Source organism: Pogoniulus pusillus, chromosome 4, assembly GCF_015220805.1.
Source record: "Pogoniulus pusillus isolate bPogPus1 chromosome 4, bPogPus1.pri, whole genome shotgun sequence".
Lineage (NCBI taxonomy): Eukaryota > Metazoa > Chordata > Aves > Piciformes > Lybiidae > Pogoniulus > Pogoniulus pusillus.
In genome coordinates, this window is record NC_087267.1 from 12,698,418 (window position 1) to 12,721,003 (window position 22,586).

The 22,586-nt window shown below is 40.9% G+C and overlaps 1 protein-coding gene and 1 long non-coding RNA gene across 6 annotated transcripts in view; both read left to right on the top strand.

Annotated features, from left to right (window-relative positions):
* The window catches only part of TMEM117 (transmembrane protein 117), a 336,585-nt gene that overhangs the window by 59,927 nt on the left and 254,072 nt on the right, over positions 1-22,586 (top strand). The window lies entirely within an intron of this gene.
* LOC135175091 (uncharacterized) lies at positions 4,106-5,261 on the top strand. Its single transcript, XR_010302229.1, has 2 exons — positions 4,106-4,141; positions 4,317-5,261. It is a non-coding gene; the product is annotated as an uncharacterized LOC135175091 (long non-coding RNA).

Sequence of the window (22,586 nt, forward strand, 5' to 3'; positions counted from 1 at the left end):
TGTGCTACCCCAGAGATTCCTACCCTCTGTTAATAGCACACACTAAAGGATATACACATTCTGCATCTCATGTGGGAGAATCTGCAGGTCTAAAATCTTCTTAAAGAACTAAAAATTTAAATGGACAGTGAATCTGCTGCTTCCTTTGAAAAGCTATTCTGAGAAACATGCTGCTTTTCTGGTGCAAAAGTTTCTAGCTCTGACTCATGATGGTTTTATACCTTTCCATAATGGATTAGAGTCTTTCTATCTCAGTGCTTGCCTTTTTTTTCCCCCCTGAAGATATCTGTAGTGTGTGACCAGGTCTCCTCTCAGTCCTATTTTAAATCAGTTAAACAGGTAAGTTTTAGAATTCACTGTACCTCTTTTCTCCAGTCTTTCTTTTTTTGATCCAGTTTTTCAACATGCTTGAAAGTTATGGTCTGAAGAGTGTGTGAATCCTTTTGGTAGCATCTTACCAACATTGTGTATAAAGGTAAAATATTTCTGGTCTGTGTAGTGCTTCTGCTATTGATACAAAGTAGCTGCACAATGATGCATCTTTTGGCATGCATCCCTGCTCTATTGAAGTTCTGTCATTCACATCCACCTCTTGATTAATTTACATCGCTCCCAGAGTAAGCAGTATATTAGGCCATTCTCATACATGTTTTGATTTTTCTCTCACTACCTGTGGATATTTGGAAAAACACTAGAAAAATCCCTGGGTTTACACTCTTTTTTTAAAATAAAAAAATCAGTTGCTACTAATGGTCATGTTTCACTGTTTCTTTTCTGAACCACTCTTCCTATAGTGGCAATGGAACTTACGGTGTCTAGAGCCTATTTTTGATTACTTGAGATGGCTTTTTTTGGTACAATGGTGCACTTGGGTATGCACAACCTGCCTCTTACAGCTCACACTGATGGTTATGTTGACAGTGTCTAAGGCAATTGCCACATTGATAACCATCTACATTGCTCCAGAATAACTTCCTGCAGCCTGCTGACAGCCTAAGTGAAACAAGGAGATACCTTGCCACCACATATATGAGGAGACAGGTTCAAAATCTGGCACTTTGTATTACCCCTAGGCGCATAGAAGTGTTCTAGCCATTAGAGAGTTTGGGGCACTTGGAACCCTTAGTGTTTTGATTAATTCTCTCTCTCAGGTGGCCAGCACCAGAACAAGAGGACACAGCCTCGAGCTATGCCAGGGGAAATTTAGGCTCGAGGTGAGGAGAAAGTTCTTCACTGAGAGAGTCACTGGACACTGGAATGGGCTGCCCGGGGAGGTGGTGGAGTCACCGTCCCTGGAGCTGTTCAAGGCAAGGTTGGACGTGGCACTTGGTGCCATGGTCTAGCCTTGAGCTCTGTGGTAAAGGGTTGGACTTGATGATCTGTGAGGTTTCTTCCACCCTTGGTGATACTGTGACACTGTGTGAATTCCACTGGTGCTCATCGAGCATTTGAGTCTGCATCGGTGAATGCATTTGAGTCTGTATCGGTGAATGCCAGGATACACTTCACGCTGTGCAACTTTATTCTTTCTGGTTGCACTTCTAATTTAAAACTCTTCTGGCCCCTGCAACAGAGGTGCATGTGTTTTGAAGGAGAATGAGTGTCACTTGTGTACTCTTAGAGTACATGATGTGCCATGATTTATGGCTGGAGCTTCAGGAAAGAGGTGGGAGATATAAAGACATAGGGAGAATAATGAACCTGCATAGACGAATGTCATCAAGACTGAGCATAGTAGCTGACTTCTTGTGACTCACTTTAGTGTGCGATAAATACTGAAATTAGAGCATTGCAAGTCAAGTGCCCTCAGTGCCCAGCAGCTGGCTGTCTTGAAGGAACACTGTGTGGCACTGACAGGAGACATCACTAAGATTTGTGTAGGATGGGCTGTGTCTAACTGCAGCCAGTAACACAAAGCTCAAGAAGGATGTTTGAATCATATACTGACACTGTAATTGCTAGTAAGGAACTGCAGAGGTGGTAGTCACCTTTGGATTAAATGTTTTCCCGTTGTGATGCTTTGTTTCCCATATGATTGTGCTTCCTTCATCCCTTGACTTTCTTACCATCACAATGTTTACCTGAGGCCCCGTAGAAGCCATTTACAGTTATGGGAAATTACCTAGTTCCCTGCTGAGAGAGTTTGTTGTTCAGGAGCAGCTGCTTGTTTTTTTTTTCCTTGGTTTTTAATGGGCAGCATTTTTTTCCTACTTGCTGTATTAATAAATAAAAGTGGCTATTACTAAATTAATTGAAAATGCAGCATTCTGGCAGGTGCCTGGTTGTCCTAATGGATAGGTTTTAACATGCAGTGTGTACTGCCATTCCTCCAAGTATCTTCAAAAGATCTGTGGCTGGCAGATTAACAGATGGAGTGTGCTTTGAAAGAGCAGTAAATACTAAATACTAAAATGCAAACTAGCACTTTCTGAAAGGGTTCTGAAGAGTTAGCTGTATAATTCTCAGATTTTTGTCCATTTTACCAAGCATGCTTTGGAGAGGGAGTCCATTCCTGTAGTTGAAAAAAGGGTTGTGATGAAAGTCAAACTAACTTAAAATGTCAATCCAAGCTTTTCTGCACTATCGCAGTTACTCCCTTATAATGTGCTTGTGGAAGCTGGGAAACCATGGGTGCAAAAGTCTGATATCCCTACTGGACAAGCTGGAAGGATTGATGTGCTGTATTAAAGATGATTCCTAAAGAATCCTTCTGCAGGGGGGAGTTATGCATTACAAAAATCTGTTGGAGTCCTTAAGGCATCAGTGCATATGCAGATTGGTAAATCCAGCTGGTACAACTTCAACTTCCAAGAATGCCAACATGTGTCTCATGTAAGAATTTCTAGAACCTTTGTCATGATTAGAGTAAGGATGTGTTCAGAGGTGAATAGCTTGCTAAAAGTCAGGAAGCAAAGGGTAGAAATAAATGGTCAGTTTTAACAATAAAGAGAAATTATTAGTAATGTGTTAGAGGTTTGTGCTGGTGGTCAGCACTGCTTGGTATTTGCAGAACTATACTGAAAAGGAGGGTAAGAAGTGGAATGGCAAAGTTTTTGATAGCACTGAATTATTCAGTGTAGCAAAAATCATAGAAACATAGAATCATAGAACAATTTGAGTTGGAAGGGACCTCCAAAGGTATCACAGTATAATCTAGTCCAACTCCCCTGCAGTCAGCAAGGACATCCTGCACTGATTCAGTGTGCCCAGAGCCCTGATGAGCCTGACCTTGACTATCTCCAACGATGGGGCCTCAACTATCTCCTTGGGCAATCTGTTCCAGTGCTCCACTACCTCCACGGTAAAGATCTTTCTGCTAACATCCAACCTAAATCTCTTCTCTAGTTTAAAACCACTGCCCTTCATCCTGCTACTTCAGGCCTTTGTAAACAGTCCCTCTTCAGCCTTCTTGTTGGCTGCCTTTAGTTACTGGGAGGTTACTATTAGGTCTCTGTGGAGTCTTCTCTTCTCCAAGCTGAAATCTGAGCATGTTTCTGGCTTCTTGGTAGACATCTCTGCATAACTTGCAAACTGTTGTTCATGATGAAATGTTACAAAATCTTACTGCTGACTTCTATTCAGTGATGATTTGTGTATAATTTTGTTACATACTTCAACTTGATCTCCAAAAACACCAAGCAAAAATATTTCTCTTTATCCACTCTGTAAAAAAAATAAGCTAAGCTGACAAATGTGAGACAGGCAAAGGAAAAGAAATACAAGGAAAACAGGACTGCCCAGATTCACAGATTGCTTGCTGTGCAATTTAACATTCAAGATGACTGCAAATAGACCATTCCATCTTCCTGTTCTCATCTCCATCCTTTTCCTCTCCATTTCCCTCCCTTCTCCACCATATCCACCTCCTTCTCTCCTGCACAATGCATTTTCCCCCTTTTTCCCCCCAAACTCATAACACCTGGGTTCTGTTGGAGTCTCCACCCACCCCAGGTGTCACCACTTTGCCCTCCCTGCCCACTCCCTTTTTCAATCTGGATTCTATTGGAGTCTCCTCCCACCCCAGGTGTCACCACTTAGCCCCCCCCTCCCCCCACCCACTCCCCTTTATAAGTGGCTCCAGGAAAGGCAAGCCCCAAGCTTGCCCATTGTGGGCAGAAGGATCCTCCTCGGATCATCACTGGTGAGTGCTCTGTGGTGCATCACTGGGTGAATGGTGGAGGGGATTCAAAGGCCGGGGGGCCTGGTGGGCCCCCCGGCTAGGTAGGGCTAGGCCTCATGATTGCTCTGACATTGCTCACAGGTGCTGGGTAGGCTTCCTCAGACTGAGTTTATCTGTGTTGAGTTGCTTCTTTCAGCTCACTGAGGATGACCTGGAGTACTTGGCTGAACCTGTACCAGATCATGGAGGAACATATCCAAGCAAGTCTTGAATGTCTCCAAGCCTCTTCCAGTGTTCTGTCACCCTCACAGTCAAAAAATTCTCCTTTGTGTTTACTTGAAACTTCCTATGCCTCAGCTTCCAGCCATTGCCCTTGTCCTGTCATCACGCATTGCCAAGAAGAGCCTGGCTGCATCCTCCTGGCACTCATTTCTCCTTCTGTGTAAGTAAATAACCAGCTCTAAAATGTAGGTAGAACAAACAGCACTCTAGATGACCTCAGGTACCAAGTGAAGTGGCAGTGCCCACCTTTGCAGGCAGAGTCTCCCACAGAGCAAAACCCTGCAGCCTGTGAGGACAGCAAAGCCACACTTTCTGTGCAGGAACTGAAGGGCTCTGGTGATGTCTGGGGTTATAGGATGGACTTAGCAGCCACGTGGAGAAACCGTTCAGGACAAACTGCAAATCACATCCTTCAAAAAAAAAGAGGCCTTTGGAGGGAGCAAACCAGGGCTATTTCCCCTCTTGGCTGAGGCAGCAATGAGGAAAAGAAGTGGCTAAGACACTGAGACAATCTTGGGCCCCTGCAAGGGGCCTGGCAGGAAGAGAGGCACTGCCATCAATTTTTGAACTCCACATTGTCATGGAGGGCCTGTAGGCCTGAAAAGAGGCTTCTTTGTGCCCCTACATGCCTGGACATGTTTTTCTGCCAGGACCCATGGTTGTAACCAGGTTGTGTAAGCCACACACACCCAGCTCGTGTCTCCCTGAGGCTAATCCACGTGATCCCCACATTTGGGAAAGTCCAGGCAAATGCCTCCTGCCTATTTTGGTAAGGTTTGGCTGACTGCCAACCTGATTGGTCACTCTAGTGGCCAAAGGGACCATTAATCTCGGCCCACAGTCAGTAAAGAGGGATGCACAGGTGAACCACGTGCTCAACTCTCTGACCCTGCCTGCAGCGCAGCTCGGCTCTCTAACCCACCTGCAAGGATCAGACACAGCTCTGACCTTCACCTGAAGCACTCAGCCACTCATACTCGCATGCTCAGATGCCATTGCATAGCTCCAATGCTCAGAGGCTCAGAAAACTCCCTGCAAAGAGCTACAGAAAGATTTCACAAGAGTAAGTTAATAGATGACAATGTGGCAGATGGCAAACTCTCACCTCTGAAGGGAGGGAGCTTGGACTTAACATACAGAGCTGTATAAAAACGTGAGCAGAGGGCAAAGGAGAGAATGTTTGGAATTGTTGGGAAAAAAATAAAATAAACCAAACAAAACAGATAAACCCAAACTGAGTTTAGAAAAAGGAACAAATGTTGTTGTGTAATACCTGTAACATTCCTGCAGCTTGAATAAGATACATTAAATCATTGCTCCTTCAGAAAATAATGCAAGGAACTCAAGAATACGTAAAGAAGGGCAACAAGGATGATCAATGGAACACCTTCCATACAAGAATCTGTCAAGTGAGTTAGAGTCAATGAAAAGGTCTATAAAGCCATAGGTGGCTTCTCTGGAGAAGTGGAGGCTCAGGGGTGACCTTATTGCTGTCTACAACTACCTGAGGGGTGGTTGTGGCCAGGAGGAGGTTGCTCTCTTCTCTCAGGTGGCCAGCACCAGAACGAGAGGACACAGCCTCAGGCTAGGCTGGGGGAAATTTAGGCTTGAGGTGAGGAGAAAGTTCTTCACTGAGAGAGTCATTGGACACTGGAATGGGCTGCCCGGGGAGGTGGTGGAGTCGCCGTCCCTGGGGCTGTTCAAGGCAGGACTGGATGTAGCACTTGGTGCCATAGTCTAGCCTTGAGCTCTGTGGTAAAGGGTTGGCCTTGATGATCTATGAGGTCTCTTCCAACCTTGGTGATACTGTCATACTGTGAAAATGGAATAGGTATTTCCCCCTGTTTCCAATGCTATAAAAAATATGCAAGCAGCATCAAGCAGTAGGATCAGAATAAAGGATTTACTTTTTTACACAACACACATGAAACAGGATATTGCAGATGACTCTTCAGAAGCAAAAGTGATTAATAAACTTATAGAACAAGAGTATGTTGGATTTTTGCGTACAATGATATACTACCTTTAGCTAAGAAGCCCTTCAGGTTGTTGACAGCTGGAGGAGTCAAAGAATTGTCAGTGTTGGAAGAGATGTCAAGGATCATCTATGTCCAATCCCCCTGCCATGGGCAGGGACACTTTCCATTAGATCAAGTTGCCCAGAGCCATATCCAGCCTGGCTTTATGTATAACTTATGTTTCCCTATTCTAATACTTTCCTTGGTCATCTATCACAGGGGAAATACTCGTTTGATCCGGCAAAGTACAGCTATTATTCTATTCCTGTTGTTCTGATTGTGTCTTTTACAAATGTTAGATCATAATAAAAACTATTTCAGAAAGTGTCATGTTGGTGTTAAACCATATGAAATGCACGCTGGAAAGCATTACAGATCACATCCCTGACATGCCCATTCTACTATTCTCTGAACAGATAATTCATGGGTTTTGAGGCTTCCTCTAAGTATGTCTCATGAAATAGAAATTACCTTCCAGATACATGAACCACTGATAAGGTCCTGAATGATGACATTGGAAATCTGGGAATTCTTTTGAGTGGAAAGGAAACTTAGCAAGGAAATGGGGGATGGTGAAAGTGAAAATGGCAAAAAAGAAGAGAAAAAGGCAAAACAGAAAGTGTAAAAGAGTGGTTTCCTTTTTGATGAATCATACCTGTAGCCTTAAAAATGGGAAGATTGATTGAAAGTGCTCACCTATGTTTGTTTACCTATATGAGATTGTGTTCTCAAACCTGTTTCTATTTGGAATTCTCTTAGTGTACTGTTCTAATAGTAATAATATAACTTGATTGTATTATTTACATAGAATAGAATCAAACAGGTTGGAAGAGACCTCCAGGATCATCCACTCCAACCTATCACCCAGCCCTAATCAATCAACTAGACCATGGCACTAAGTGCCTCATCCAGGCTTTTCTTGAAGACCCCCAGGGACGGTGCCTCCACCACCTCCCTGGGCAGCCCATTCCAATGCCAATCACTCTCTCTGTGAAGAACTTCTTCCTAATATCCAGCCTATACCTACCCTGGCACCACTTGAGACTGTGTCCCCTTGTTCTATTGCTGGTTGCCTGGGAGAAGAAGCCACCCCCCACCTGGCTACAATGCCCCTTCAGGTAGTTGTAGACAGTAATAAGATCACCCCTGAGCCTTCTCTTCTCCAGGCTAAACAACCCCAGCTCCCTCAGCCTCTCCTCAGAGGGTTTGTGCTCCAGGCCCCTCACCAGCTTTGTTGCCCTTCTCTGGACACATTCCAGCACCTCAACATCTTTCTTGAATTGAGGAGCCCAGAACTGGACACAGTACTCAAGGTGTGGCCTGACCAGTGCTGAGTACAGGGGAAGAATAACCTCCCTTGTCCTACTGGCCACACTGTTCCTGATGCAGGCCAGGATGCCATTGGCTTTCTTGTCCACCTGGGCACACTGCTGGCTCATCTTCAGCTTACTATCTACCAGTACCCCCAGGTCCCTTTCCTCCTGGCTGCTCTCCAGCCACTCAGTCCCCAGCCTATAGCGCTGCTTGGGGTTGTTGTGGCCAAAGTGCAGAACCCTGCCCTTGGCCTTGTTAAATCTCATCCCATTGGCCTCTGCCCGCAGAGATTTAATATATATATAATATATACATATAATATATATATAACATATACATATAATTTGAGATGTATTAAGTTACAGTAAGTACAAGGCCTTTGTATCAAACCTAACTAAATACCCATCATGAGTATTTTCTCGTTCTCGCGGTGCTGCTGAACACATAGGAAGGATCACACTGCAAAATCTGAAATCTTGCAAAAGAGTGAGATGATGTCGAAAGTGTTTTGTGAGAAACAGTGGGAAGATTTGTGACTGCTACATAAACACACTTCATTTCTAAACACAGCAAGCATATGAGGTTGTTTCTTTCATTTTACTTGCCTATTTTGTTTTCTCCAGTAAAATCTTGTTTTTTCCTTTAAAAGAGACTGTGTATGAAAGAAACGTGGAAAACAGGGACATGAGAAAAGGATAATGGAGAGGTATTTTGAAAGCCTGTTGTACAGCAGAGATAACATTGCACATTCCTTGATGTACACTGTGTGTTCAAGCTCTGTCCAAACCCTTCTGTTACCAATAACCTATACAAGAATGAAACTGCCTATTTCATTCATTCAGTCTCCAGTCCATTCATGCACTTCAGACACTGGACTGAATACATTCTATCGAATGTTTTTCCTCCGGTCCTAAAATATTAGCTAAATAACTCATCAGTAACCTGACCCTAAGGAGTGACATCGTGTTATAAATATCCAAAGAAAGGAGCATTTGAAAGCTTGACAGGATAAATTAGATCCTCTCAGTCTCTCTGCCACCCACACATACGCATGCACATGTGCCATGCAACATATGAAACATTCAAACCCTTAAATGAGTTCAGTACTCGTATTTGCAATTTTCATACTGTTTATCACTACAAGTGTACACATATTATGGTTTCTTTTTTACAAATCATGTAGATAGCACATTTTTATTGCATGTCGCTAGCATAATTTTGTTGGGTTTTTTGTCAGCAGACTGCTAAATGACAGTGAAATGTCTTGCAGTGTGCGTAAAGCAACATCTTGTAATAGACTGCGGGTCCCATGTGAGAACTTACAATGAATACATTTAAAGTTGCAGCAGAATAGCCTGAAAAAATGCCAATGATCATTTAATTGTGATGTGTGCATGCATATATTTCTTTTTGATGTGCCTGTGTGCATATCAGTGTAAATCTTCCATGAGGATCAGTAACAGTATTATGAACTCCAGTTAGTGGTCCAACCTTCTACTTAACTAAAGGCTTAGTTCCCAGAGAGAATATCAATAGTTCTGCTTCTTCAGTAGAACATGTGGAAAACTTGATGGTCTTGAAAGGCAGTGTTTCAGTATTGCTGGTAATGTGTATCTGTGTATTCAGAAACACGTTGCTGAGTCTCAGGGGTTTCATGTGCAGGAACAGGATGCAGGGCAATTGATTGAATTTTAGCTAAACATATAATATAAATGCAGAGGATTAGTAAAATACTGCAGGAATGCAGATGAAATGAATGTGTTGAGCTTTGTTCACTTGTACCATAAAATCAGGAAGCTTTTTGCGTGGTATTTTTTCTTTAAAAACACAGGTTTTAGAATTGAGGTGTATGGTATAGAAGGCATCTCTCTTTAATGCCACAAATTCAACTGGCTTATGTTGTGTGTAATTGATAGACTTTTTACACCTGGGTGTTTCCAAGGTTAACTATTTTAACAGTTAAAGATTTCTGTCTTTTCTTTTTTTTTAACTTATTGTGTTTAACTCAATCTTTCCACCATTTAATGTTGTTGCTTGCATTCTGGCTGAATTAAGGAGCAATCTGCTGTCAATAATCTTCCCATGTAGGTGCTTGTATAGTGTAATCAAGTCCCCTCTTAATCTTCACTTTGATCAGATACACAGATTCTTAAGTCTGTCATTGTAAGGCATGATTTGCAGTCCTCTGATTATCCAGTGGATCCTGTATAAGTACTTGTCATTTTTAATGGTGTTCTCCTTCAAAGCATCACAACCCAAAACAACACTATGAAAACGCTCAGACTGTGCAAAAATACCTTCATGCTTAGGAGTAATAACATCATTGCTGTCTCAATAAGCATTCTTGTGCTTTTTACTCCCAGGGATGTCCATTAGCTGTAGTACTGCATTGAGACTTTGTGTTTTGTTAGCTGTAGTGGTGCTCATAGCATGCTTTCTCTGATGCTATCCCTCTTACTTTACAAATCAGCACTACTTTATTGAATATTAAAATGTTATTCAAATTAATGTCCAGATGACATTACTGTGCCTGTGATTTGTAGTGTGACTATCTGTCATCTGCAGTTTTATTACCAGTAAACCTGTACTGTTTTCAGATCAGTGACAAGTGATCATGCAGGACCCCAGGACAGATACATTACTGCATCTTCCAACACAGAGGCATTCACTGCCTATTCTTTTAGATCTCAGTTTTGAAAAACTGGTTTGTTTTTGTGTTCTGTTGCTGATACATGGCCAGTAGTTGGTAAGAGTTTCAAGTCAGATTTTTTAAGATGACTCACCTACATGAGCATTTTGATAATACTCACCTATGTGAAGTCTGTCATATGGTGAAATGACACTTTTCAGGTTGTTAGTGATAGTCAGTGGAGGGAAAATAATGATGAGTGAAAAGCTTTTGTCAAGCATTTCAAAATGTGGATCCTGTTTGTTTTGTTTAAAATTTTACCCAGCTGTTTATGTATAAAGTAGTTTAAAAGAGAATAAAATCCTGTAGGCAGTATCCTTGCAGGTTGGTTATGGAAGGTGCTCTCTCATGGCTCTTCAAACACTCACCTCTTTGAAGTAAAACTTTTGGGGAAAAAAAAAAGAAGAAGTAAATTATTACTCTGGAGATCTGTCTCTGCTTTATCCTTCATCCTCCAACTACCTCCAGAAGTACTCCAGTCACTCTCCCAAAGCAGGTGAAGTTTTACAGAACATTGCGAAGAAAACATCCCCTAGGTGCTGCACTGATGAAGATACTCTTTGTCTGAGCAATATGCTCAATCTCTTTCATCTGGTTGGTTTGTTTGTTTTGGTTTGTTTTTTTTTTTTTCCCCAGACTGAGATGACCTCATTGCAGAGATTGTTTTCTGCCCTGAACAACCATTAAACTTGTTGTCAGACCTGTATTTTAACCATGTGCAGTTAGATACCTGGCAACTCATTATTAGGGGTTCTGTGTGATGTCAGACCTAAGTCACAGTGACAAGTGATTTTACTGCTCTCGTGGTACAGGAAAAACTATACTGAGAATTTTATTTTCATTCAGTGGCTGTTGAACACTGCAATCATGAAATACTTGTCTTAAGAGTGTTTTCTTCTTGCTACCATCTGTGAAATTTTGAAGCTTTAAACATTTGTGTCATACATTTATGTGTGGGAGGTGTGATGCTTTCAGTTTAATAAATGCCTCTTAGCTTGTTTACAATGTATCAGAATTGGCTATAACTTGGACAGTGTGCATCTGTTCTAGAGAAATGTCTAGTGTACTTTATAATGGAGTGAGATTATATTTATACTTCATTTCTCCTGCATGATGAACTTTACTTAAAATTTAATTTGTAATCCTTTGGTAATACGATATGAAGCTGCTGTCAATTAATTGGAAGCAATTAATTCATTAGGTAGAAATGAAAGTACTGCAGAAACAATGAGCACAGACAGCAGGACAGTGAAAACATCTGTTGCAGGCCAGCAAGCATAATTCAAGTCTCCAGGTCACATCTTCTCTTTAGAAGTAGTTGCCACAGAAGGACATACATTTAACCTGTTTGTTAAATCTGGTTTTGCTCTGCAGACTCCTCCTTGGAGTCTGGCTTAATTTGTGTGTGTTTCCATTTTGACTTTGGAAATCTCCTTCAGACTGATGAGTTTTTGGTTTCATTTGGACATTGCCCTGCCTTTCAGGCAGGCAAGTGTTTGAGGAAAGATTCAGGCAAGGAGCAGCAACCGCCTAGCTGCTAAATATTACTTATCTTGGTTAATTCATGAATTGTTTTTTTCTTTCTTGGCTAGAGGTGAGCTTCCCAGCCTGGAAAATGGGAAAAAATAGATTTAAGAGGGGAAGGAAGAGAGTCTGACAAGCAGAGCCTTCTGCCACCAACTTGTAACAGGCAGGAAACTTGCATGTCTTAGGACTGGACAAGGCACAAATCCTTCAGGCAAATCAATTTGCTCACCATCTCGAGAGAGGAAGAGATTTAAGATGTTTCTTCTGTACTTATGTAGTAAAGGACTTAAGATGCTAATTTCTTAAATATAGAAAAGATGGACTCTTTTCCTGTGATCTGACTTTTCTTCTGGAATCACCTCTGGGCCACCAGTCTCTTCTTGTCAGTGTCGCAGCAAAAATGAAACTCAAATCTGTTGCTGTCTTACATATGGACAACCTAATGAATTGGTGTGCTGTGGCCTGTGTTATGTTCAAGGGACAGCATTAATTGATACCATTAAGAAGTACTGTGATTAGTCTCATTCCATACTGCTAGTTATTTGACAGAATATCTCTTTCTGCTTCCCTAAATACATTTGCATGTCCTAGAAGACCAGCTCTTGGGCTTCCCTCTCCTATTATGCTTATACAACATGGGCTCAGCATAGATGGGTGACCCTCACTGCTCCTGAAGAGCTGACACTTATTGTGACACCCACTATAAAAACTTACTTTCTGATATGGCATATGTTTTATGAGCTTGGATAAGAAACCTTTTTCTGTTGAGAGCCTACATCTATTCCCATACAGATTTTCCCAGTTTATGTTACCAGGTTGAAGGCATGGTCTATAATCTTTCTCATGGCTAGATATAGTCTTAAGTGACAAGAAAATGCTCCTGTACTAAGCTTGGACTAATTCATCTTGCTTCCACCTAGACAGGGAGAATCTTGTGTAGCCTGTATCTGTGTTAGCAAGTTGTATGACAAAACAGAAGTGGATGTATAAAGTAAAAGAAAATAAAAAATAAAAGGTGGTGCTGAGGGCCAAGCATCCTAACTATATGCAGTTTGAGGTGTGTGAATTACTTCAGCTTAGCTCTGGTCTGGTCCTATTGTCAACAGTGGTGCTGCTGCAGGAGCACAGAAGACAGGAATCATAGAATAGAATCATAGAATCAACCAGGTTGGAAGACACCTCCAAGATCATCCAGTCCAGCCTATCACCCAGCCCTAGCCAATCAACTAGACCATGGCACTAAGTGCCTCATCCAGGCTTTTCTTGAACACCTCCAGGCACAGCAACTCCACCACGTCCTTGGGCAGCCCATTCCAACTCACTCTCTCTGTGAAGAACTTCCTCCTACTATCAAGCCTGTAACTCCCTTGGCACAGGGAGACTTGAGAGCTGAGTGAGAAGCCAGGACCTCAGTAATATTCAGCCTTCCCTTTCAGTTTCCTAATTTTTCACTTTGCTGTCTGTATTCCTCACCACTGGGAGGCAGTTTATATCCAGGATGAAAACTGTCACTACTCTGCAAAGCAGAATTGAAAATGGTTTGTGTTGTGGATAAACAGATGCTTTGCATAGAGATGTGAAACAGCATCTGAGCAGGTGCAATGAGTGCTCCAGCTTTTCTCTGTCTCAGGATAAATAGAGAAGTACATTGCTTCCAGGCTGGTAGGAGTAATTTCCTTTTGAGTGGTTTCTCTGAGCTTCTGATCATCATTAAAGTAAGGAGTCCAGAAACCAGTGCTTCTCTGGAAGTAATATTGTAAAGAAATGCAAACTGAGCTAACTGTAGTTCTACAGAGTGCATTTTTTTGTCAGTGTATCTTTTCCTCAATAGATGCTCCAAGTTATGTTTGCTTATTGGTATTGTATACCAAAGGCCATTACAACTTCAGAGGGATTGTCTTGTGCTGCTGCTCTTTTGAGAAGAAAATGTTCTGTAGAGAGAAGAGTTGTTGAAATTTGCTATGGTTAAAATATGCAGAGTGTTAGCAGAAGTTCCAAAGCTGCAATTGGTTCCAAATAGCAATTAGTTGCTCTACGAAGTTTTCCGAACTATCCATGGATGAAATTTCATTGACCCAGGAGGAACATTAAGTCATGAATAAACTATCTGTTAGTCTTGCCAGCATACACATAAATAAAATGCTGTTGTAGTATGTCTGTTTTCACTGGGACCCAGTATCAACCAAAACCTTCCTTTTTAATTTACTGTTTTTTAAGCTCCAGTTTAAACCTATTTAGAAGACCTGCTGGTAGTAACATGCCGACGTATTTCTTATAGTGCTTTGCACACGTTATAGAAGTTACTTGGGTTTAGTTTTGTAACATACAAATAACTATCATTTCATAACCATGTAAGAAAGGCTGTCAGACCATTTGTCTGACTTTGTGAAATGTTTCTGAAAGGAATGAGTGGTCAGACATCAACAAAAGGAGCACAGGAGGAGGATATAGTGGTGCTTCTTCCAGTGAACCCTCTTATTCTCCACCAGCACAGTGCTTAGAAATTTTCTGACCTACATGGTGTATCTGTATAGTAATAACCTCTAATGGGCTTTCTTAGATGATTTTATACTATAACTTTTCCAAATTACCTACATTTTTGCTACTGCTGTTCCCAGCAAGAAGAACTCTAGGCTTACATAGTGCACTGTGTGGAAAATACATGGGTTTTTAAAGATCCAGATTGTATAATTGACTACTTCACTTTTTTTTGTGTTACAGGACAGAATGAACAATATTCTTTGTTCATGTTGTTTCTTCTTCTATAACCATGCACTGTGTATTTCTTGTGTTACTCTTTATTTTTCTCTGAAATGCCCAACTTAACTTTCAAAAATTGGCATTGGTGGTAGTCAGCAAACAGAAGAGGGGACTGATTTGTTTAAAAAAACCCAACAACTGGACAAAACAAGGCAGGGGGAGGACAAAGGCCATCTAGCTATCTTGAAGTAATGACATTATTGTTCATGCGGGGTCATCACCTGGTGAAATTTCAGTTTACAGTGAAGGAAGAATCACATGGAAAAATGGAGATAATATGGTATTTACTTTCTGAAATGTAAGGGGGAATTCATAGACTTCAAGTAGATGAGTTATCTGAATTGTCATGGTCTGCATTTTTCTTCCCTTTGTTATGTCTGTATGCCTTAGAATTTCTCCTTGGAATTGCTCCTTATGTATTAGTGCAGCAACATATCTATATATAAACCCCCTAACTTTCTGCTTATAGCGACTGAAAATGATTGTTATTACACTCAAAGAGTAGTGAAGTGGAGCAAAGAGAGCTATTTTTCATCATATCTCCAGTATTCTGCCCTTGTTTCATCATAGCTGAAACGGCATCATTCTGTCTGCTGGTTTAGCTCAGGAAGGAGTGCTCCTACTAAAAACAGTGCTTCAGTGAATATTTTGTCTATTTTCAACTATTTTACTGGTGTTTCAGAAAACGATCATAGAATCATAGAATCAACCAGGTTGGAAGAGACCTCCAAGATCATCCAGGCCAACCTAGCACCCAGCCCTAGCCACTCAACTAGACCATGGCACTAAGTGCCTCATCCTGTCTTCTCTTGAAGACCTCCAGGGACGGTGACTCCACCACCTCCCTGGGCAGCCCATTCCAATGCCAATCACTCTCTCTGGGAAGAACTTCCTCCTAACATCCAGCCTAGACCTCCCCCGGCACAACTTGAGACTGTGTCCCCTTGTTCTATTGCTGGTTGCCTGCGAGAAGAGGCCAACCCTCACCTGGCTACAATGTCCCTTCAGGAAGTTGTAGACAGCAATGAGGTCACCCCTGAGCCTCCTCTTCTCCAGGCTAAACAACCCCAGCTCCCTCAGCCTCTCCTCATAGGATTTCTACCTCCTAATGTGCAAAGGTGATGGACATATTGCTTCTCTTTATTTGAAAATCATTTTGTGCACCTGTTTGTCAATAGAAAGGATGTTATTAGGGCTGTGGAAGCAGATTTTAACCTATTTCTTACGGTCTGCATAGTGGAGATATCTGCACTGAAAAATCTTCCTCACCTGCTTACGGCATTACAGAGCATCCACTTCAAAGAATTTGATCTTCCTGTCTGCAGGTGAAACCAGATAAGGCAACAAGAAACCTTGGTGAAGAAATTACTCGAACTACAGCACAGGGCATCAGAATTCAGGGGTAATGCTGTGCTGCTGTTACCATTTTGAAATTGAAATAAACTTGAGCTCAGAGTGTGATGGAGTAAAAATACACTCTTGGCTTTTAATAGGTTGGCAATGATAGTAGTGGTTGCTGTGAGCAAACACATCAGAAGACTGAGTTTCATAACAAAGGGTTAATTTTTCATGGCATGTCATCTCTCCAGAAGTCTTTCAATGCTACTTGCAAGAGCTTTATTCTATCTGCTGCTCAGTGAGGAAGGTTTTGAATGGGACAGTTTATGAGAAAATGCTGCCATTCCAAGGGTGTCTTCCTACCTGTGCGTCACTAAGAGGCAACACAGTGAAGCTGAGAGAGAAGTCATTGTCTTTCTGTAGGTTTGTAGATTTATGAGAAGGGAAGACATATTTATTTCTACTTGTGGACATTGTTGAGATTCTTGTCTGTGTTTTATGTACACAAATTTTTGGCATCATCTGTTGATGCTATACATATTTCCAAATGGGGAAAACCCCCATAGAACTTTCTCACATGCCCTCCTGGATAGAAGCAGCAGGAAAAGAATGAGATTAGGTCTGCTTACAGTTTCTTACCAGTACCTTAATTATGAGACCTTAGAGTTTCTTAATGTAATTCTGACTCCTTAATAAAGAAACTGTCTTTGTTGTAATAACAGTGATGCTCTTTAGCACTTAGGTAATTTCTTTAATCTGTGAGGAGATTTGCATTCATTATGCAGTTATATCTTCTACCAGACACTAAATCTACTGCAGAAAATGTGTCAGAGAACTTAATTGGCACGTCTGTATTTACAACAGTTACTGGTTTCATCAGTGGGTTGAAACTCTTGAATCACTGGTTTTCAGCACTCCTGTAGTATGTCATTACAAATATTTCCACATTGCCATTCCTGAAACCTTTCCCCAAATTTCTACTGCATATGTTTCTGATTTCCCTGTACCAGATTTTTCTTGACATCTGCTGTCAAGATAACTGTATCTACACTTAGGTGAAAAATGCTCTGGTTCTTCAAGTGTGCTGCTTGACCAAAGACTGTCACTACAGACAGCTAGGGGGAAAATCAGCCAACCCTCATAAATTTTTATTACAGCTGGATAAAACTTTTAATTCAGAGGTTTCTACAGAAAATGTGTTTTCTAATAAATTAACATTTTTAACTGGACAGTGTTACTTTTTGTTTTGCTTTTGAGGAAAGATAATGTAAAATGTTGGCCTGTAGAAGAGTTTCCCAATACTCATTCCATTAATCTAAATCACTGTAGTGGTTTATGGGATTATAGGAAGTGTGGTTTCCTGTCCTCATACTTCCCTGCTGACAGTGCTCAACAGCCAGACTCTACCTTTAACTCTTTTGCTGTACTGTATCTTCTCTGATAGAGGGATAGTCCATAGCACAGTGTAGGAGATGTGTCTACAAAGCTACACTTAGGAATGAAAAGTCTCCAGGATTCATCTTCCCTCGGGAAGCTCTCCTGTATCAACTTTTGCCTCAGTTTCAGAGACAAATGGGTATCAAAAGAATTAATTTAGCTCAAAATTGATGGTTTGCGGTTTTTTTTTTTCAGCTTAATCTTTTCAATTCAGATTTTTTTTGCCATCTACTTATTCTTCATTAAAATAAAAGGATATTTTTCCTAACGTCCAGCCTAAACATCCCTGGAAACATTCACAGTCAGATTGGATGGAGGTTTGTGCAAACAGATGTAGTGAATGATGTCACTGACCATGGCAGGGGGTTTGGGCTAGATGATCTTTAAAGTGTCTTCTAATCCAAACCATTCTGTGTCTCTGAGTTTCTCTGGACTGTTCCAAAATGCTCAGTTACACCTGACTGGGCATTTCTTTGGAAGGAAAAACCCAGGGCAGTCATTTATTGGAAGTTAAAAAATGTATTATCCCAAGGATACATAAAGTCTTATCTGTCATCAGAGCTGAAATTGATAGATATGTAAGCAACAACCTGAACTGTGCTGAGATAAGCACATGGAATTCTAGATCTCACACTGATGCAGAGTTTGATTAGAACTGTACCTTTGAGTTAATCTGTACAGACCTAACTTCTGTTTTTCTGTAGCCTTAGGATTCATTTGAAATGCCATCTGTTAAATTGCTCCACTGCTGCATCCTGCGCTTTTGTGAGAATGAAGGTCTATTTACTAAGACTTCAAGTAAATTATTTCTATTTATGTTTGTAACCTTGAAATGTTAGTAGGAATGTCAACCCCTCTGATTTTGGCATTCTCTCAAGCAAGGCAGGTGAATCTAGCAGCATAATCTTATTTATATTTTATCAGTTCCAGGTGTTTTCCCTGGCCTGTATCTGTGATATTCATTCTTAACACAATTATTTCCTCCTCAGCCAGGCATATTTGCAGTGTCAGCATCTCCTACTTCATGCTCCAGTATTGTAATCCGCAATCTAAGCAGACAAGACAAATGTTAGCATAAGGGGACTGTGGTGGTTTGGCCCTGGCTGGGGGTGGGTGCCCACCAAAGCCGCTCTGTCATTCCTGTTCTTAGGTGGACAGGGGAGAGGGAGAATAAAACAAAAGCAGAGGAGTCAAGATAGAAGCAATTTAATAAAATGCAAAACCAAAGCAAAGGATGAATGCAGAAGCAGGAGCAAACAAAGATGTTATTCTCTGCTTTCCATCAGCAGATGATGTTCAGTCACTCCTGGGAAGCAGGGCTTCTATATCTGTAGCAGTTGCTCCAGAGGACAGATGCCATCAACAAACATCCCCACACTTCCTTCTTTCACTTAGCTTTTATAGCTGAGCTGATTTTGTATGGCATGTTATACCCCTTTGGTCAGTTTGGGTCAGCTGGCCTGGATGTGTCCCCTCCCAAGATCTTGCCTACTCTTCAATGTATTCTTGGAGTGGGGGGATGTTGGAAAAGCATAGTCTGAGTGCTTGGCTTAGCAGCAGCCGAAACAACAGTGTGTTATCAGTACCCAGTTACAGCACTGCACAACACAGAACTAGAAAGACACTCGGAGGAAAATTAACTCCAGCTCAGCCAAACCTGATACAGGGAAATAATAGAAAATCAGAAAAAGGAGTTGACATAACTAAGCAAGTAAATAAAGTGTTTTTAAAGATTCAGGAAGAGGAATGTGATTAAGGGAATCAGATAATTCCCTCCACACCTATGTGTTAATACCTGATGAAAATTCATACACAGTGTCAGTTACTGTAAAATGCCATAGCAGAGAGGAAATAAAACCTGCAGTAATGTACCCATTGATTTTAGGTCTAAGTCAAAAAAGCTCAGAAGTAGATGTGAATTCTGAATTGTGAGGAATTACCTGAAGTCAAATGTACCTTTAAGTACTTTGCTCAGGATGCTGTTTCAGCAGAGTCAATTCAAGTATGTGATAGACACAAAACTGTATATATTCCATTCTTCATTTTTACAGCAGTTTTCTTAAAGATTATTATTTGATCCTTCTATTATATGTTAATGGTTGTATTTGGTGGAATCAATCCATATGCAATTTAACAACAAGGTAATATGCACTGTTAATGATCATCATCTATCTCATCTTGAGGTTCTTGCTTTATTTCCTTCCTGGATAATCACTATCATTAATGTAGCTTAATGAAATGAGATAGATGTGCAAGGTAGGATCAAATGATCAGTGTAGTCCAACTGGTACCTATGAGCTCAAACCTATTTTCAGCATTCCATAACCTCGTGCAGTTTCAGACAGACAGTTAAAAACTTGATTTTCTTTTTGCTCTTAAATTTGACTCAGAAAGCTGACATGCAGCTGTAGTTTAATTAATAAGCGTAAAATACATTTGTACATCAATGGGTAATGTTTTACATTAAAAGTGGGAATTCCAAATAGAACTACAGCTATACATAACTATTTGTTTCATTTTTAGGAGCTGAATTGAGTAGATTTGTTTCATACTGATCTCCTGCTTTTATTTACTGCTTTGTGAATTCATTTTGAAAGTAATTGCTCAAAAATTGTGATAAGCCTGTGCTAATACTGTGGTGGTTTTGCATGACATAGAGTTTAGAATTCCTTCCCCCCCCCCAAATTCCTTCTTTAGAATTCCTTCTCCCCCTCTCAGTGAGGTGAGGAGAAAGTTCTTCACTGAGAGAGTCATTGGCTGCTGGAATGGGCTGCCCGGGGAGGTGGTGGAGTCACCGTCTCTGGAGCTGTTCAAGGAAGGATTGGAGGTGGCACTTGGTACTATGGTCTAGCCTTGAGCTCTGTGGTAAAGGGTTGGCCTTGATGATCTATGAGGTCTCTTCCAACCTTGTTGATACTGTGATACTGTGAGATTAAATTACCATGCTTACTCAGATTTTGGAAGTAAAATGAAATTATTATTTACAAAAGTAGGCTAAATATAAAAGGTAACAAACACATACAAATATATATACACACATATATTACTAGACAATAGCCCAGCTACCCTTCTAGAGACAATAACTCAGACTCCCCTGGGCAAAGCCCAGGGGCTGTTGCCAACTAACACAGCATTATCACTCCCCGCTCCTAGTCAGTGTTCTTACCAATAACCCAAAGGCAAGGAGAGGGAAAAAAAAGCAAAGTTGAGAGGAGTAAAGAAGGAAAACAGGAGAGCAAGAGAGAACATGCTGTAACTGTAAAATATAGAGAGTTTTTTTAGGCCAATAGGATGGGATAAAGATATCTCTTATCTCTTTTGAGCCCCTTTGAAAATCCATTCTCCTGAATTCTCTCTTGAATTCTCTGGAAACTTTTCATTACATTTTGCAATTAAGACAGTAATCTTAAGACTGTAACATTCTCTGAACTTAGCAATTTTTTGATTTTACTTTTTGTGATGGTCCAGGAACGGATTGTTTAGCATACAATTGCTTAGATGAAAGTTCATCTAGTTTAGGCTGCTTTATATACTATTTTCCTTTTGGTTTTGTTACCACTGTGAGTTTCTCCTCAAGTCAGAAGAGCTTTGTTTTAGAAAGCTCTTCTCCAAGCAAAACTTGAATCTTCAGCTGCTTTAGTATTTAGCATTTGTTCCAAGCACATTGGCTTACACCACCACCTACATTCTCAGAGACAGCTTCACCTTGCTACTTCATGTTTTTACCCTCAGGATCTTATGTTTCAAAACTCCTGCGATGGAGGCTAGAAGTGTAACAGATTGGTGTTTCCGTGTGGTGGAATTGCCCCCACCTGCCTATATTCATTTCCTTGACTGGAATGGCAGTTCGATCTTTGAAATTAGCAATCTAGTTTAGTTTTGGTTTGCTATCTGACCTTTAAGAATTTCTTTTGCTTTGTTCCCCCAAACTTCAAATTTTCAAGTTTTATCCCTCTCTTTGTCTTCAATGGGTTCGTGACTGTAATTGTGATTTTTTAAAGCATAAATTAGAATTAGGTTGAGTTTTCAGGTTGCTGAAAGGTTAGAAATACCCACACTGTGTCTGTCTTAAAAATGCCTCTAAAAAATCCCTGCAAAAGGGGATTATTTGATAATATTTATAAGACAGATGTGTGTATTGAACCTGTGAATGTGTTAGGAACAGATGCATCCCAGATCATTCTGCAACTTTGACCTGTCCTTGTTACTTGTTTCCTTTGTAAGATTTGATTTTGTTCAGGGACTGAATTTACAAGGACTGTAGAACTGTTTCAGGGAAGTCAGGTGGCTTCTTAATGATTCCATCCAAATTGCAGCAATTACCATGAAGCTTTTTACACCTCAGAGACAATTTTGGTGGGGTCAGGGTCAGCCTTAACAATCTATTTTTCTTGGTTGACTTTGAGGAAAGTGCTTCATTTTTCTTCACAGTTTTAGAAGAGGGAGAAGTAATAGGGTTTTTTCCCTTCATGCTACAAGAAAGGAGGAGCCAATCTTAGTAACAAAACCCACATAAAGCCCCCTTCCTCCTACATGTGATGAAAGTTATCCAAAAGCAAAAATTTATGGGGATCTTCAATATTGTGCATTAAGAAGAACAGTAAATCCTTGTATCTCAGAGATCCATCCACATTCAGGACTCTATTTATGTTCAGTTCTAATCTGTGTTGCTAAGGTGCAAATTCTGGCACAAGTGTGTACACAGTACCTGAATAACACTGTGTGTGCTAGTTTGAAGACCCAAACCATCACACTGTGGATGGCTTCAACAGAATCAGTGGGTTCATAAATGAGTACTTGTGATGGTTTGGGTGTTCCCCGCCCGCCCACGCTTAGAAATTACCCAGATTAGACTCAGCCAGCTCTGGGAGTATAAACGAAGCTATTTATTTACAGCTAGCACAATATACAAGCAGATATTTACAGTATATACAGTTATAGACAGAAGTAGACAAGGTAAAAGGTAATACAGAAACACAACTCCCCTCCCAGAAACCTGAGTCCCCAGGAGGGGCTCTCAACCACCCCTGCACCTTCCCCCTGCCCCTCTCAACCTTACCCCAGTCCCAAGGAAGAATAGAGGTTCTGCCAAGAGGTTAAG